This window comes from Notechis scutatus, chromosome Z (genome assembly GCF_049901735.1).
Source record: "Notechis scutatus isolate UNSWTSFEM ecotype Mainland chromosome Z, rNotScu1.2, whole genome shotgun sequence".
In the NCBI taxonomy this organism is placed as follows: Eukaryota; Metazoa; Chordata; class Lepidosauria; order Squamata; family Elapidae; genus Notechis; species Notechis scutatus.
This window is the reverse complement of record NC_142025.1, coordinates 51,424,927-51,441,287: the sequence shown is the minus strand read 5'-3', so window position 1 is coordinate 51,441,287 and position 16,361 is coordinate 51,424,927. Positions and strand designations below refer to the sequence as shown.

Here is a 16,361-nt window from a genome sequence, read left to right as displayed (position 1 = left end):
TCACTTAACAAATGTCTCATTTAGCCACATAAATTTTTGGCTCAATCATGATTGTAAGTCAAGAACTACCTGCAATAGGATTGAGATATGTTTGCTAATTTTACTGGTTGATGAGAAAAGTAACATCATAGAACAATGCATTAATATAGTAGACAATAAATCAATAATACAGCTTTGTCTGTCTTCTCTTTTAATGGGGATCTTGATGGCATAGTACCCTGGGCAGCGACAACTTTTATTGTGGTGCCTTGTATTTGATGACGAAGGAAAAAGTATGAAGGTTATATTTGTGGTATCAAAGAATGTATTCATTCCATTGCATTATCTGACACATTACCACAAATTGTTAGCCTCCAATGCAGAGGTGGTATTCAGCAGGTTCTGACCAGTTCTGGAGAACCGGTAGCGGAAATTTTGTGTAGTTCGGAGAACCAGCAAATACCACATCTGATGGAGATTTTACAGTATCCTTCCCCTGCCATGCCTACCAAGCTACACCCACAGAACCGGTAGTAAAAATATTTGAATCCTACCACTGCTCCAATGTGAGTAAATATCAATAAATACAGAATAAATCTGATCACAGCACCATTGTATGAGTTGATATTTGGAGTCCAGCTGTAACAGTTTCTTACTGGAAAGCTTGTGAGATTATTAATTACTTGAGAAAGTACAGTGGGCCCCTTCTCTCATTTTCTCTCCTCTCTTTATCCCTTTTGCATAGCGTTATCATATTTTTGAATGCATAAATCTTATATAGTCATTTTGGCCTATTTTGCTACATTGTCTTACTAGTATAAGTGTTGTACTCTTTTATCCTTTTCTTATTTTCCTGGGCTACAATACTGACCACCTTTCTTTTGCAGCTGCCCAATTCTCTCAGATACCTCTTTAACCTAACTTTCTCTTTCTCCAAGCTGCCATTATTTCCATCCTATCATCTCTTTTTCAGACATTAAATCTTTTCCACTGCCTCTGCTCTTCTAATTCTTCAGATGTTCTGAGCAGGAAAAGGCGGTCAAGAGGCAATTCCCAAATGCCCAACTGGGCACAAACCAACAGCTTACTTGGGGCTTTTAAAAAGCACAGCTTGTTTGCATACCATTGGTGGAAATTGGGGGACTGGATTCTGAAGGCTAATACGTATCTCTGTATTTCCTTTGTGATGACCCTTATTCTGGAAACACTGGCTTGATTGTTCAGTTAGTTTCTGCACAGTGTTTCCTGCCTTTGGGCAAGAGAAAGCTCTTTGCCCTGCATACCAGAATGACTTGTTCTGTTAGAAATTCTTTAGTGCAAAACCTTTTTGTTTGTGTGCAAATTTACAGGAAGGACAAATAGTGAAGATATATGCTTAAAAAGTTGGTTAACTCTCTTTTTGCCTTGTTCCATTGTATCATTCCCTGACCCATTTCTCAGAACATAATTTCACCAGTTAGCACAACAAACAGGGGAAAACGTAACAAAAACTAAAGTGTGCATTTCTGGAAAAGTTAAGACAAGCCTGAGAGTGAATGACAAGCCTAGAATTACCCTTCCTGACTCAGTCAGGAACTGAACCTTGGTTATTCCTGGTCCTTGTGTAACACAGAAAAGCCAATTTAAGAATACATTAATTGGTTTCTCTTAGCCAATAAATACACGTAGCTTAGAATTTAATAGTTTACTTGCAAAAATGTATTATTATATATGCACTTTCAGGTATCTTAAGCACTTCATACTTGCAGGTCTTATAATGGCTTTATAACATAGATAACACTATAGACCCACTGCAGGCTGGTCACATTCATACTATATACACTTCATAATGTATAGAATTCATCTATTTCTGTCTTTCCACAAAATACTGCACAATAAAGTAATTGGGCTGAGTTCAGTGTAGAAAAATGAAGGAAATATTGTCACACATAATCTAATAATAATGTCGACAGAGGTAGAATTTCTGATTTTCTACCCAAAGTTATTGGCAATAAGTGCATGTAGTTAAAAGATAGGATTAAACTGGATACTTCTCCACAATGCAGTCCATTCAAGTGCATTATGTTTGGCCTGAAATTCCAGGCAACTCCTACCTTGCACCTGTGCACCTGTTTTTTTTATACTTACATACAGAACCTGATTTTTCACGCTTTCTATTCATTTTGTTGAATAGGCTCCAATGTTCAAGTCTATTAAGATCTGTTTGATTTTTAGCTTCTCTTTTGAACTGTTAGTAGCCCTCTCTTCCAGCTTTGCATAATTTGTAAATTCGATGAGTATTTTCCTCCACATCTAAGACACTTATAAAAATGTTGAAGAACTCTGGTCCTGAGACAATGATATGTCCCTCTGCACACCTCCTTCCATATAGACATATTAAACAAGTACTACCAGATATATTTGGAGAGCTCCTTGATTTAGTTCTCCAGGATCTTGAGTGTAAGGAAGGCTGTGTCACTGGTAGAAGAAAACAACATAATTATGCAAGGAACAAGATGGTTGTTTCTCACTTCTGCACTTACAATTTTACTACTCTTTACTACTACTGACTTGCATTTTAAGCTGCAGCATCAGGACCACTGGTGCACCAGCAAGTAAATGTGAATTAGAGATCCTTCATCTTAGTTGATTATGAAACAGCAAAAAAGGCACATGATGAATGTTTTCTGTCTGTGTTCTCTATATAAAGACTTTATAGAAATAGGAATTAAGAGACACTAGTAATTCGGTTCTTATCATAGTATCAGCTTTTGGAAAACACCACAAGGATGAATTAACATCTTAACATTCACCTACTAAATAATTCACCATCAGCAAGTAGAGGCTCTGGCCAGAGTGGTTCAAAGGGTATGGTCTTCCTAGAACAGAAGAACCTTAAGTCATGCCCATATCACCTTCCAGTTAGATTACTGACATGTACAGCCACTTGGGTTGCTTTTAAGGATATTGAGAAACTACAGTTGATCAAAAATACAGCAGCCCCATCCTTTCAGTGTCCTTGCATTCAAAGTACGTTACACCGATTTAGCAGATTCTGCATGTTAGAAGGTATCTCCAGGAACACCACCTATTGTGAATATCTATCTGACCAACTAGATCTCCCAGGGAGGAACTTCTGCAAATCCTGAGTTCGGAAGGAAGGGGTTGAAGTGAGGTGATACAGCTTTTCTGTAGCAGTATCAATCTTGTGGAAGAGCCTTATTCTGGATATGATTATGGTGATTGTAATTGAAATTTATTACATTTATATGCTGCTGATTCCCAGCGCCTCTGGATGAGGAAGATCAGGATGCTTATCTCTTTGCTGATCATTTGGAAGATATTGAAAACAAATTGTTTTAAAAACTTTTCCTCAATGTGTACGTTGCCATCTCTCATTTGTTTCATATTGTATAGCTTTTGCTTTTGTATATTTTAATTTATATGTAAGGTTCCAAGAATCTTTTTTTTATTATGGTAGCATAAGGACATTTTCATAAAAAGAAAAACTCAGAATTATGTTTTAAAAAATCACATGGAGCCTTACAATCCTGTTACACTTTATTAAATATCATATTAAATGAAAACAATTGACACTTGACAAACCATACATTTTTCATAGTAAGACAAATTACACATTGAATACAATGTAACATTTACTCAACCATACTGCTAACTAAGCTGGCATTAAAGCATGTGGCTATATTATGTATACATACTTAATATTGTTTGATTACCAAACTCCTGTTAAAAAGAGCACCATTTTGTGCCTCGTATAAAGAATCCCAACTAGGGAAAATTTTGTAGGTAGCACTGCAGAAGTGAATGTTCTGAGGCCACGTTCAGGGAATATCTTAATGCAATCTTTCAATTTTTGCTTTAAAAAATATTGCAAGGCAATAATACAGATAAGTGCCTCTATAACTTTCGGTCAAAAAAAAATTGTACCATGATTTGGTGAAGAATGGAATGTAATTCTATTTATATGGTCTCCATATTCCACATTAATCTGTACAGTCCAAATGTCATTTATTCTATTAGGTTACAAAAACAATAATATATTTTTGGGAAATACATACTCTATATGCACCATACATTTATGTGCATGGATGTCCATGCATTCAAATATCACATTGCCTTCACTGTTGAGACGAGCAACATTTCTCCTTAATTAATCAGAAAAATTGGAAATATCTATTCAAAGGTCATTCACACATTGAAAGCAAGACTGGTCCAAAGCCTCCCCAACCATTGTTATATATTTCCTGTGCTTGTTTAATCTTATTCCTAAGAGGCAAAGTACACATTATTCGCCATGACGCAGATGCTCTGCATTTTTGAGCTATTCAAATGGGAATTATATTGAACCAATTTTCCAATGTAACATTGGTAACGAAAACCCTGTAGACCAATTTTCTATCACTATTTCTACATTCTTTATATAATGGAGTTCCTCTTATCTTTCATTATAAGGTGATCTTCTTATGTTTCAAAAGTATTCTCTATCTTCTCATTGAGAAGCTTTCTAAAATAAGGAGGAGTTTAATTAAAAGAACTGGATGTAATTGGAAAGCATTTTTTCTTCCAATACCAACCACAGAAGTCCAATCTATGCATGATTGTTTTTTCCATGACTGCCATATTCCTGGCCATTCCAATAGCACTTCAAACAAACTATTAGGTGGAATGGTTAGATTGCATAGCTAGTATTTACAAATGGGTGAAGACTCCATCCAATTAATCATTGAAGTCTTATTAGAAAAATAGGGAACCCAATTATGGGAAAACAGCAGATAGTGTTATTTCAGTAACATATATACCAAGCCACAATTAACATATACATGGAAAATTAAAAATATGTAATCTTGAATTCAAAGTACCTGAAAAGTGGATAGAAACTGCATTAGGTTTTGGCTCTTATTGAAATTCTGAAAGGCTCAGGGTTGTCATAAGCATTACATAATAAGGGGAAACAGGAAGTACAAATGACATGGCAGAATCTTTTAGAGTTAGAATTCAGTCCTGTTGTAGTCAAAAGCACAGGTGTTAGATGCAAAATCCATGCAGAATCACAGTGGAAGTAGCTGCAAAATATAAAATCCCTTGTTACGCATTGTTCAGAATAATTTAGAATTTTGTTTTTATCGCCAACATAAGAGTTACATAGTTCTGCCTAAACTGATCTGCAAAGCCATAAGAGTGATGAAATGGCTATGTAGGGCAGGATAAAAGACCATATTTTGACCATAACCCAGAAGGAACTTTAGGGTAAAACTTGTACAGGTTTCCATTATGCACTAAAAGAGAATAGAGATGAAAATAAAATTGTATAATTACTATTTGTCAAATCATAGATTTGAAGAGATTCCTTCCTCCCCCCCGCAGCAGCTGTATGATTGCACTGCACAATGTTGGAGATCGCACTATAGCTACATATTTCAATTTACATTCCAGTGATAATTCCTCACCACTATCACTAAAATTAGAACTATAATAAAACCTAGCTAACTTATCCACTTCAAGTAATTGATCTTCTACCATAATTTTAGTGCCTTAAGGAAAACCATACAGAAACTTTAAGAAACAAAATAGAGATTCTATACCAGTGCACTATTTTCTTTAGTGTATAAATGTGAACTAATACCAAAGACAACAACACTGGATTCAAATGGATTCTATAGAAAAGAACTAAGGGCAAATAAAATATATTGAAAAACATATGGATTTTAAATTTGAATGTGTTTTATATATATTATCTTCCATGTACAATTACATCTTCCAAGTCCCAAACCCTTGCCTTCTGCTGAGTTTTGAAAAATCACCTCAAATAAATCATGATTTATTCTCTGCAGATTGCTTTAGTTGTGCTAACTTCTAAGGGTTGTCATTGTGCTTTGGAGAAGGTTGCAAAAGGAGCATTAATGATTCCCCTTTTTGTTTTTCATGAAGTTTCTTGGTTGGATATCAAGGCCCATTCCAAAATACAGAGATCTGTAGCTTAAACAGCTACTCCCACCAAAAAAATTAAGAGGAGAAAATTGAATTACTAATCAATACACTCTAAGAGATGGATTTCCAGCCTCCAAATTCTAACTCCCCCTTCATCCTTTTAAATCAAGAACTTATATTAAAAGTCAAATTCATTAATTATTTTCAAATTGTAAGAGCTGGCCAATATATTCAATGGCATCAGGAACAATTTTTGAAAGAATCTCATAAAATCTAAGTGTACATCCTAAACATTTGATTTACTGTGAATAATAAGGTGCTAGGCATTTAACCCATTGAAGGAAATAACTCAGTGAATTACTTTCTACATGAAACCATTGTGCATTTAATATGGAGAGAAATGGTTTCATCTCTCTTTAAGTTATTACAGAAATTTACAGAAATCGATCTTCCTTTGATAGTTTTGTTAATTCTCAAATTTTCTTTCCCCATTTTTTTACAGCACTGAAATTTTTTTAGATAGATAACCTTAAAATAGCCAAGTGAATATATGATCTAATTTGAAAAATACTACACAGAAAACAAAGATTAATACATTCTTGTTAAGTCCAAAATGTTTCATTGGATTTTTGATTACTTGTTTCCATGGATATAAAGTTTTAAAGAAAGGTGGCAAAGCTTGTTCAGGCAGGACAAAAACATTTATTTTAATTTATATATAATTGTTGGGAATAGTGTAATAATAAAATCATATTGACAAAGGTTCCCTTGTATTAAAAATTAGTCTTTTGCAAAATCATGTATTCGCCAGATCCAAGTAATAAGATGCTTTCAGTTTACAAAGCAAATGCAAACTATAAAACATATCCCTGTTTTCCAGCTTTTATTTATAAAAGCATTTCCATAATTGAATTCATATATATGAATGAATGAATGAATGAATTTCTTAGAAATTTGTTATACTATGGAAAATGTAATTTTCTTTTATTTCAGGAAAATTTATTCTTCCTCATCTACAATAACATTCTACTAGTCATGTTAGGGGTGGTATGTAGAAGGCAAATCCAACTACTGCCTCCACTAATTCCATTTCCCTTTCACCTTTTAAGAAAGGAAGAATAGTAATTCCTTATTGATTAACAATGTAAAAATTAAACAGGAAAATCAGCTGTATGAAAATGCATAATATAGTGCTTTTGTCCCTACCATCTTAATATCTTAAAAAAATAACTGGAAGAGTCCTTTGGTTAGAAAAAGAAAGTATTTTGAATTTGGATGATTATTCAAGGCTAATATTTCTAATGGCTCATTCAGCAACTAATCATAGTGTTATTCAGCACTATCATAGTGCTTTTCCAAATGTAAACTCATTTTTTTCTTCATCTTCTCTAGTTTCCTTCTTAGAAAATATTGTTGAAGCAAGACATATGAACAAGTTGAAATATAATCACAAAAACAGTATAACAATAACTCCCTTTTCTCAAAAGGGCATAAAGTGTATATATTTGCCCATTTATGTCACTTTATTCAACATAGGCAGAGTACCCAAATTCTAACTAAGATGCATTTATTGCCATGGTCAAATTAAAAATACTACATTTACTAGCAGTAAAAAAAATGAGCAAAATTAAAAGACACTGACTGTCACAACATATCTGTAGCCTGTTTCAGCTTAGAAATTTGATGAATCTGAAATGAGTGGGACTTCCCAATGAATAAATACACTGTTTCATGCCATGACTGCCTTTTAGCTACAGATAATATAAAGGAAGTTGTGAACACCAAAGGTGTTGCCTTACTATATTTAAGACATTGCTGGTGAAACTTAAACATTTTCACAAAAGTATTTATACTGCAGTCAAGTAAAAGTAATAAAATCAAACACAAAAGACTGAGGAAAAAAAGCCAATTATGCCACACATCAATAAATTTTCACAAACGTCTGTCAAATCACAATGTATCAAAATACGTGCAGTACTTTAAATAAACTGAGAAGGAGTGGGGAATCAGATCTTGTCAGCATAATTTTTCTTGTGATTGAAATCCAAGAAAGGAAGCAGATAATGGTGCCTTTATAATGTTGACTATATCTTGTTTGTTTGTTTTTTTCTCTTCTCTAGACTGGTGATCTTAATTCCTATAATGAAACAACAGAAATTAGAGTAAACATTATGATGAGAGGTTGTTTAATAATGATAAAACAATCGTATCCTGTTCTTTTAATGTTAACCAAAACGAACATTAAAAAATTTAAGGATAAGATTCAGATTTGCAAGCCTCTCTTCAAAGCCAAATGCCCAATTCCATAAACTTACAGAAATATTTTATTTATTAACTATAGTTGATCTGTTTCTTGATTCGATAAGCCGCAGAGTAATTTGCCACAGAAATCATTTCCATCCGCACAATGTTAAAATAAAAGCCAGCCAATCATAAATAAAATCGAAGCAACAACTCTTCACTAAAGAAAGTTATAATATTCAATCTGTATTAGAATGATTATTAGACTTTCTGGAAAAGCCATGTTTTAATGACTTTATGGGAAAAAAAATATGGTGGGAACCAATCTAATCATACAAAGAACAATGTTTCAAAAAACTAAACAAAACAGGCATTCCTTCATGGAAGAGATCTCAAGGAACTCCACCATTTCCAATTCTATTGGGCAGGAAGAAATCATTGGGAGAACATTCCCTAGATATCTAGGTCTTCTGAAGGCTTGGTTTTAAAAGTAAAAAAAGTATGTTAAAAGTAATAAAAAACCCTGCATATTAAACTGCATCCAAACTGGTAACCAGTGTAGCTCTAGCAGTAGAGTGAAATATACAGGTGAAACTCGAAAAATTAGAATATCGTGCAAAAGTTCATTTATTTCAGTAATGCAACTTAAAAGGTGAACCTAATATATGAAATAGACTCATTACATGCAAAGCAAGATAGTTCAAGTTGTGATGTGTCATAATTGAGATGATTATGGCTTATAGCTCATGAAAACCCCAAATGCACAATCTCAGAAAATCAGAATATTGTGAAAAGGTTCAATATTCTAGGCTCAAAGTGTCCCACTCTAATCAGCTAATTAAGCCATAACACCTGCAAAGGGTTCCTGAGCCTTTAAATGGTCTCTCAGTCTGGTTCAGTAGGAAGCACAATCATGGGAAAGACTGCTGACCTGACAGTTGTGCAAGAAAATCATCACTGACACCCTCCATGAGGAGGGAAAGCTGCAAAAGGTAATTGCAAAATAAGTTGGATGTTCCCAAAGTGCTGTATCAAAGCACATTAATAGAAAGTTATGTGGAAGGGAAAAGTGTAGAAGAAAAAGGTGCACAAGCAGCAGGGATGACCGCAGCCTGGAGAGGATTGTCAGGAAAAGGCCATTCAAAAGTGTTGGGGTCTTTCACAAGGAGTGGACTGAGGCTGGAGTCAGTGCATCAAGAGCCACCACACACAGACGGATCCTGGACATGGGTTTCAAATGTCGTATTCCTCTTGTCAAACCGCTCCTGAAAAAAAAATGTCAGAAGTGTCTTACCTGGGCTAAAGAAAAACAGACCTGGTCTGTTGCTCAGTGGTCCTCTTTTCTGATGCAACTTTTGCATCTCATTTGGAAACCAAGGACCCAGAGTCTGGAGGAAGAATGGAGAGGCACACACTGCAAGATGCTTGAAGTCCAATGTGAAGTTTCCACAGTCTGTGTTGATTTGGGGAGCCATGTCATCTGCGTTGGTCCACTGTGCTTCATTAAGTCCAGGGTCAACGCAGCCGTCTACCAGGAGATTTTGGAGCACTTCATGCTTCCTTCCGCAGATGAGTTTTATGGGGATGCTGACTTCATTGTCCAGCAGGACTTGGCACCTGCCCACACTGCCAAAAGCACCAAAACCTGGTTCAGTGACCGTGGGATTACTGTGCTTGATTGGCCAGCAAACACACCTGACCTGAATCCTATAGAGAATCTATGGGGCATTGCCAAGAGAAAGATGAGAGACATGAGACCAAACAATGCAGAAGAGCTGCAGGCCACTATTGAAGCATCCTGGTCTTCCATAACACCTCAGCAGTGCCACAGGCTGATAGCTTCCTTGCCACGCTGCATTGAGGCAGTAATTGCTGCAAAAGGGGCCCAAACCAAGTACTGAGTACATATGCATGCTTCTACTTTTTAGAGGTCCAATATTGTTCTATGTACAATCCTTGTTTTATTGATTGCATGTAATATTCTAATTTTCTGAGATTATGGATTTGGGGTTTTCATGAGCTGTAAGCCATAATCATCACAATTATGACAAATCACGGCTTGAACTATCTTGCTTTGCATGTAATGAGTCTATCTCACATATTGGTTTCACCTTTTAAGTTGCATTACTGAAATAAATGAACTTTTGCACGATATTCTAATTTTTTGAGTTTCACCTGTAGTAAAAGCAACTTCTTGGTACTATATGAGCCACTGCATTCTGAATACTTGATTCTCTGAGGTGGCTTTTAATGTCAGACTCATTATCTGCTTTGCCCAAAAAGTAAAAAAATTCCCAAGTCCTCGAAGAAAGATTTTTTTTTCTTGATCTAGAGTTAATAATAAGTATAAAGGTTAAATTAATTTTATAACTGATATTGTATGGAACTTTTTTTTGCCTCTGAAGTTTATTTCCTCTTGTGTTTAGTTTAACCTCTGTAATATGTATGTAGGTGTGTAAATATACATATACATATACATATACATCTATATCTATCTATCTATCTATCTATCTATCTATCTATCTATCTATCTATCTTAGTTTTTTTACTGTATTGTCACAATGTATCATTCATTTTGTCTGCTTAATAACATTATAACATTTTACTTACTAGTGGATGGTGTGACAATTTATAAAACCATCAAATCATGTACATATATTTTATAGCATAAAACAATTTGTCTCACAAATTAAACAAATATTTTCTTACTCATATAATTAAATACTGCTGTGCAAAATGGAAAGGATTTGATTTTAAATATTAATTCAAGCAATAAGAAGGGAAAGGGACATTAATTTTGGAATATTTGCCATCAGTTTAAAAATGTTTTCAAATTAGAGTTTACTAGCTCTTTTTTCACACTACTAAACAGAATTTATCTGGATATTCCACCACCACCCCCCTTGAAGAATTGAATGGGGCAAGGCTGTCCCAGTGGCTTAGCATGCAAAACACACACACAACTTTCACAATACGGCTACTGCTGCATCTTGCAATCACATTTTATTGTTCTTTTAAAAAGCAACTGATAACAAATACATGCCACATTTCTCCTGTATTTAGTATGCCACCCAATTAGATTCTGTTAGGAACACTGTAAATGCCACTATGCCTGATATGCTCAATAGTAATTTTATTTTGCTGATAGTTTACTAAAGTCATTTTCAGTGCTATTGAAAATCATTTTATTTTTAACTCCTTGCAATACATATTAATGAATTAGATCACCAATTCCCATAACACAACTTCTTTCTGACCCACATTGGCCTGTGAACCATTTTTTTAAAAAAATTAATTTCTTAAAACCAACTGTCAGCATCATGTGATGGAAGAGATGAAAAATGAAAATGAGTAATCCTGCTGTTCAGGTGACTGACCTATGGGAGACAGCTCTGCCTGGTAGGATTTTTATATGTACCATCAGACACAGACCAATTGATTAGATCATCTTATTCTAGCCACCAACCAGGCTCCAGAGACTAATTAGAGAGAGTACTGCCTGCGCAGACACCCCATTGACACCTAATTTGCTCAGCGAAGGCCTTTGGGGGGAATTTATTATCTCTGCAGCTGTACTTCATGCATTTCTGATTTGAGACAGAGGCAAGAAGCACTTACTTCATCATGCTTCTGAACAAACTGAATGTAAGAAACTTAAACTGCTAAATACAAGCAAGCACAAATTAAACCTGGCTAGCCTTAATTCTGCTTCTCTCCTTCAATTCATGATGTATATATCTGATGCAGATCAGCACAGTGCCTTATATATTCTCTACAAACAGACAGCCCAACTTATCAAAAGATTGTCCTTTTTCCTCCAGACATTTTTATTTAGTTATATATTATTTAATACTAAATGTTTCATGTAATATTTAGTTATTATAATTGCCTGTTTTATGAATTTCTTGTTAAAAGTAATATTATTTTTATTCTGCTTAATGTTCAAGGAGTTTTAAATAATTTTGTTAACATTTACTGTAGCTAGATTTTCCTTTGAAGTTGTAGAAATATTATCAGCAATATTAAATTAACGTGTTAGTAGTGATAATTGGCCCACTGCTCAAGAAACATTGTTGGATCTGACTGCTGGACAATTTTTTTCCAGTATCTAACCACTCTTTTTGGGAGGAAGGTTATGGAGAAGATAGTTGGACAGAAGTTGCATCAGACCTAGGATGAAGCAGATTATTTGTATCACTTTCAGTCAGGCTTCACACCTGGGTATTGGTCAGAGAAAGCATTGGCTGCATAGTTGTATGATATGTTTTGGATAATCTCTGGCAGAAACAGGGCAGGAGTCGTGCACCTGTTCTTGCTCTTATCCCAATGTACTTTTTTCAGGAGGCAACGGGACTTTCTTGGGGGTTTCTTCCTTTGAAATATTTTACTTCTCATCCGAGAAGCTTCTTCAGTTCAGCTTCTTAAGAAAAAATCCAAGGAAATCCAATTGCTTTTTGGAAAAAGCACTTTTGGGGCAACCATACCCTGAATGGTTTGGAATCTTTACGGATATTTGTCCTTGCTCTTCTTGACTTCTTGGTGGTTTTTAATAGTATTCATCATGGTATCCTTCTAGATCACTCCAGGTAGAGAATGGATGGAAGAATATTCTACTGATTTGCTTCCCCTGATGGGCCAATACTAGTCCGTGTACACATCCCACCTCTTTGTGGAGTCCGAAGTTAGATATTCTCTGTTAGTATGGGTAATATATCATCAATACACCATGACACATTATATACATTACTTCAACATCTCAGTTTTACAATATTATAGTCAATATTATACATCTCCATTCTGGGAAAATTAAGTGATGCTGCTGAAGACCTGTTCCAATGCTTGGAGGCTTTAGGATTCTGGAGGGAGGTACAACAGGTTTCAGCTGAGTTCTAGAAAGACTGAGTCACACTTGGATCTGAGATTTTATCCTCTTTGGTTCTGGATGGGGTGGTACTGCCCAAAACAGACCTGGTGCACAATCTGGAAATTGGAATTAGAATTATTTTTTATTGGCCAAGTGTGATTGGACACACAAGGAATTTGTCTTGGTGCAAATGCTCTCAGTATACATAAAAGATTCTAGATTCACAACTTCTGCTTGAGGAACAAGTGGCTTTTAGAATGGAATACCTCAGTGTGCTTTATGTGGGATTGTCCTTGAAGAATATCCAGTAGTTTCAATTGGCTTCATAAGCAGTTATGTGCACTCAGGGGTAATGCACATTACACCTCTGTTCCATGATACATTAGTTGTCAGTTTGCTTTTGAGTGCAACTCAAGATACTAGTTTTGACCTTTAAAGCTATACATAGCATCGGGTGGAAGTTACTTGGACGACTACCTCTTCCTGGTTATATCCACTTGTCAAAACAGGCTGAACAGGAATGGTATGTTGCGGGTCTCATCTACTAAGGAGTTACATCTGGTGGGACTCAGGTGGCATGCCTTTTCTACTGTGGTACCTGTCCTACTGAACATCATTCTCCCTGATGTGAGATCAGTATCATTCCTATTTGACATATCTATAACTTAAACAGGGAATGTATATGTCAGGTGCATTATAAAAGATAGAACAGATTCTTTCCTAGATATTTTTCATGTGAAGTTTTAATCAAATGGTTAAAAAATAACGTGTGGATCCCATGTTCTTCCAAACATCAAGACAGAGAGAATAATACAATTCAAATAATTCCCCTACTCTCTGTGGAGTATGGAAAAATGTTTTAGGAATTAAATGGGATATCAACTTTAGAGACATTTTCTACATATTATTTAGGAAACCAAATTTTCAAGATTAGGTAAATACAGTACTAAAATGAAATACAAATAATCCTCAACTTGCGACTGCAATAGAGCCTGCCTAGAAGTTGTGACAGCCATTAAGTGAAGTGCCCATGTGATTGCCTCACTTACGATCTCCCATTCCTGCTGTTCCCAATGCAGTCATGAAACAATTGCACTGGTTGTTAAGGTAAGCATGGGGTACCTCAGAGGCCCCAGAGGAGGCCCTGGGAGACTTAGTGCAAGCCCTGGTCCAACCCTGTCAAGGCTTCCCCATAACAGTAGTCTTCATGGATTTGCAAATTTCTCTTTACATGAAAGACTACAGGATTTAGTGGCAACTGAAGACTGCTGGACATTACATAATAAAGTTTATTAAGAAAGCTTTTAAAAGAATTTAAAATATATCACTCTCATACCAAGTCCTCTTTAGGGCATCCACAAATACAATCAATGCAATTACAGTATAATTACTGGTCTGAAACCTGACTGAAAAAAAGTCAGACAAATTATTTCCTCCAGGTCACATTGAAGCAGGTAGAACTAGCTGTTCATACAAAAATGTATTAACCACTGATTGAATACAATCTCAAGCCATTTTCTGGAAAGACTTGAACAATCAACAGGGTCATGGATACAGAACACAAGTGGTAGACTTCATAACACAAAAGACTTTTGTTCACTTCCTCAGGACTAAGAAACTGAAATTATTCCCAGATAACTGAGCAAAAGTGTGCCTCAGTCACTTTTACAGAAACTTCCCAGTGACTCCAACTCAGAGCAAATCTGAGTGATTTTATCTGAAAGATTTCTAGAATACCCCTCACAGCTATCCAGCAAGGATCCTGAATATCCAAATAGAGCTTCTGATTGGCTACTTATGAATTTAATAATAGTGGAGAAGCAAGGCCATTATGCTGCTCTTATACTACTACAATAAAATAACCATATTAGTGCTGATGCTTTAGGCATCTGCTGCATCAGTTCATTTCCCAGAATCTGTTATAAACTAGGGAGCTCTGAGACAAAAATCTGATCAAGTTTATTTATTCCACTGTGATTTAGATCTTTCCAATAATCTAGACTAGGTCCCTAGTGGCTATGAAGTCCTGAGCTACAATGGTGCAGAAAAAGCAGGTGGAATTCCCCTCAGAACCAACAATTAGAAATTCCACTAACAACCTGGCCATGGAGTTGAGGAACTCAGGCGGGGAAGACACTATGCCATTGAGGCGGGTAAGCTACCAGTAATTTCATTTGATCCTGTTGGGTCAACTTCACAAATGGTCTCTGATCTGTATGAGTTCTCTCTAAGGACACCTCCACTTTTGCTCCAGAGCTAATGCACAACTTGAAACTCAAAAGGGTATATTTCATCGATGGGACCCATTATTACTTCCACCATCACTCCTAATGCCAAACCATATTTTAATATCAATACAAGGTTGACCTTCTCCTCCATAATTAAATCATGGATAACATGAAATTTACTATAAGCTGATAGTGCATTAAATAGCAACAACCAGAGATCTAAGAAGATATATGATGACTTTGATAACTTCATGATGGGTATGAAGTCACTTGTCTCTTTCCCCAATGATTATATATGATTAACTCCAATGATTATACATGATTAACAGGGAGAACTATCCTGTTCTATCAGTGAACGTAGTTTCTGTTAACAGATAATTTTTAATTGATGCATTTAACTGCATTTATTATTTTCAATGCAGGTTGAAATAAAGTTGCATGTAACTCAAACAAAGACTTACCATATTATAGTAATAGTACTAATAAAGTAGTAGCTGCACCTATATGGAAATCAGTCATATTGACTTGCTATGGCAATAATATTTAAATGACTCTATGTACCAAACTATTAATCCAAGTTTTTAAATTAAATATACATTATCCAAACACTGGTAAAGATGAGTGTTTCATTTGTAAAAATTATATAAATATTTTGCCAACAATGAATAAAGAATATGAATCATGACTTCTTACTTCTGGCTCCCTCTCTTATCAGTAATAATGTTATTTTGAACAGAGGCGTTCATTACTTACTTTTCAACAAGCTAAAGCATGCTAAAAGCTTATGCTTCATAGCTTTTATAGCATAGAGTACATGAAACCATACTGATTTTTATTATGTAATAACTTAGGTTATTACCTTTAATAGAATAAAACTTTGCTTTTGAAAAACTGATTCACAGATACTGTATTTAGCAATTTTGGTATAAGACAAAGAGGCTGTTTAATGAACTCTCCTATATGAAGTCACTATTAACTTTTCATTAAAAATAGTTAAATAAAATTTACATTTAAAATCTAATTAAAAAACTGGATACTAATATGCATTAAGCTATTCTGGTTATATGAAAATATTATATGGGTTACCTACATCCGAATTTTTAAAAATAAATTATATTCAC

General features: G+C 35.1%; 1 protein-coding gene across 5 annotated transcripts in view; it reads right to left on the bottom strand.

Moving 5' to 3' along the window:
* Window positions 1–3,506: 3,506 nt before the first annotated feature.
* Window positions 3,507–16,361, bottom strand: part of CDK14 (cyclin dependent kinase 14) — a 262,489-nt gene continuing 249,634 nt past the window's right edge. For 3 of the 5 annotated variants that reach the window (XM_026686419.2, XM_087946054.1, XM_087946057.1), the window contains one exon: window positions 3,507–8,044. The gene's annotated coding sequence lies outside the window, so the exon portion shown is untranslated. The remainder of the gene's footprint in view (window positions 8,045–16,361) is intronic. The other 2 variants (XR_015745745.1, XM_087946055.1) reach the window with 2 other exon arrangements.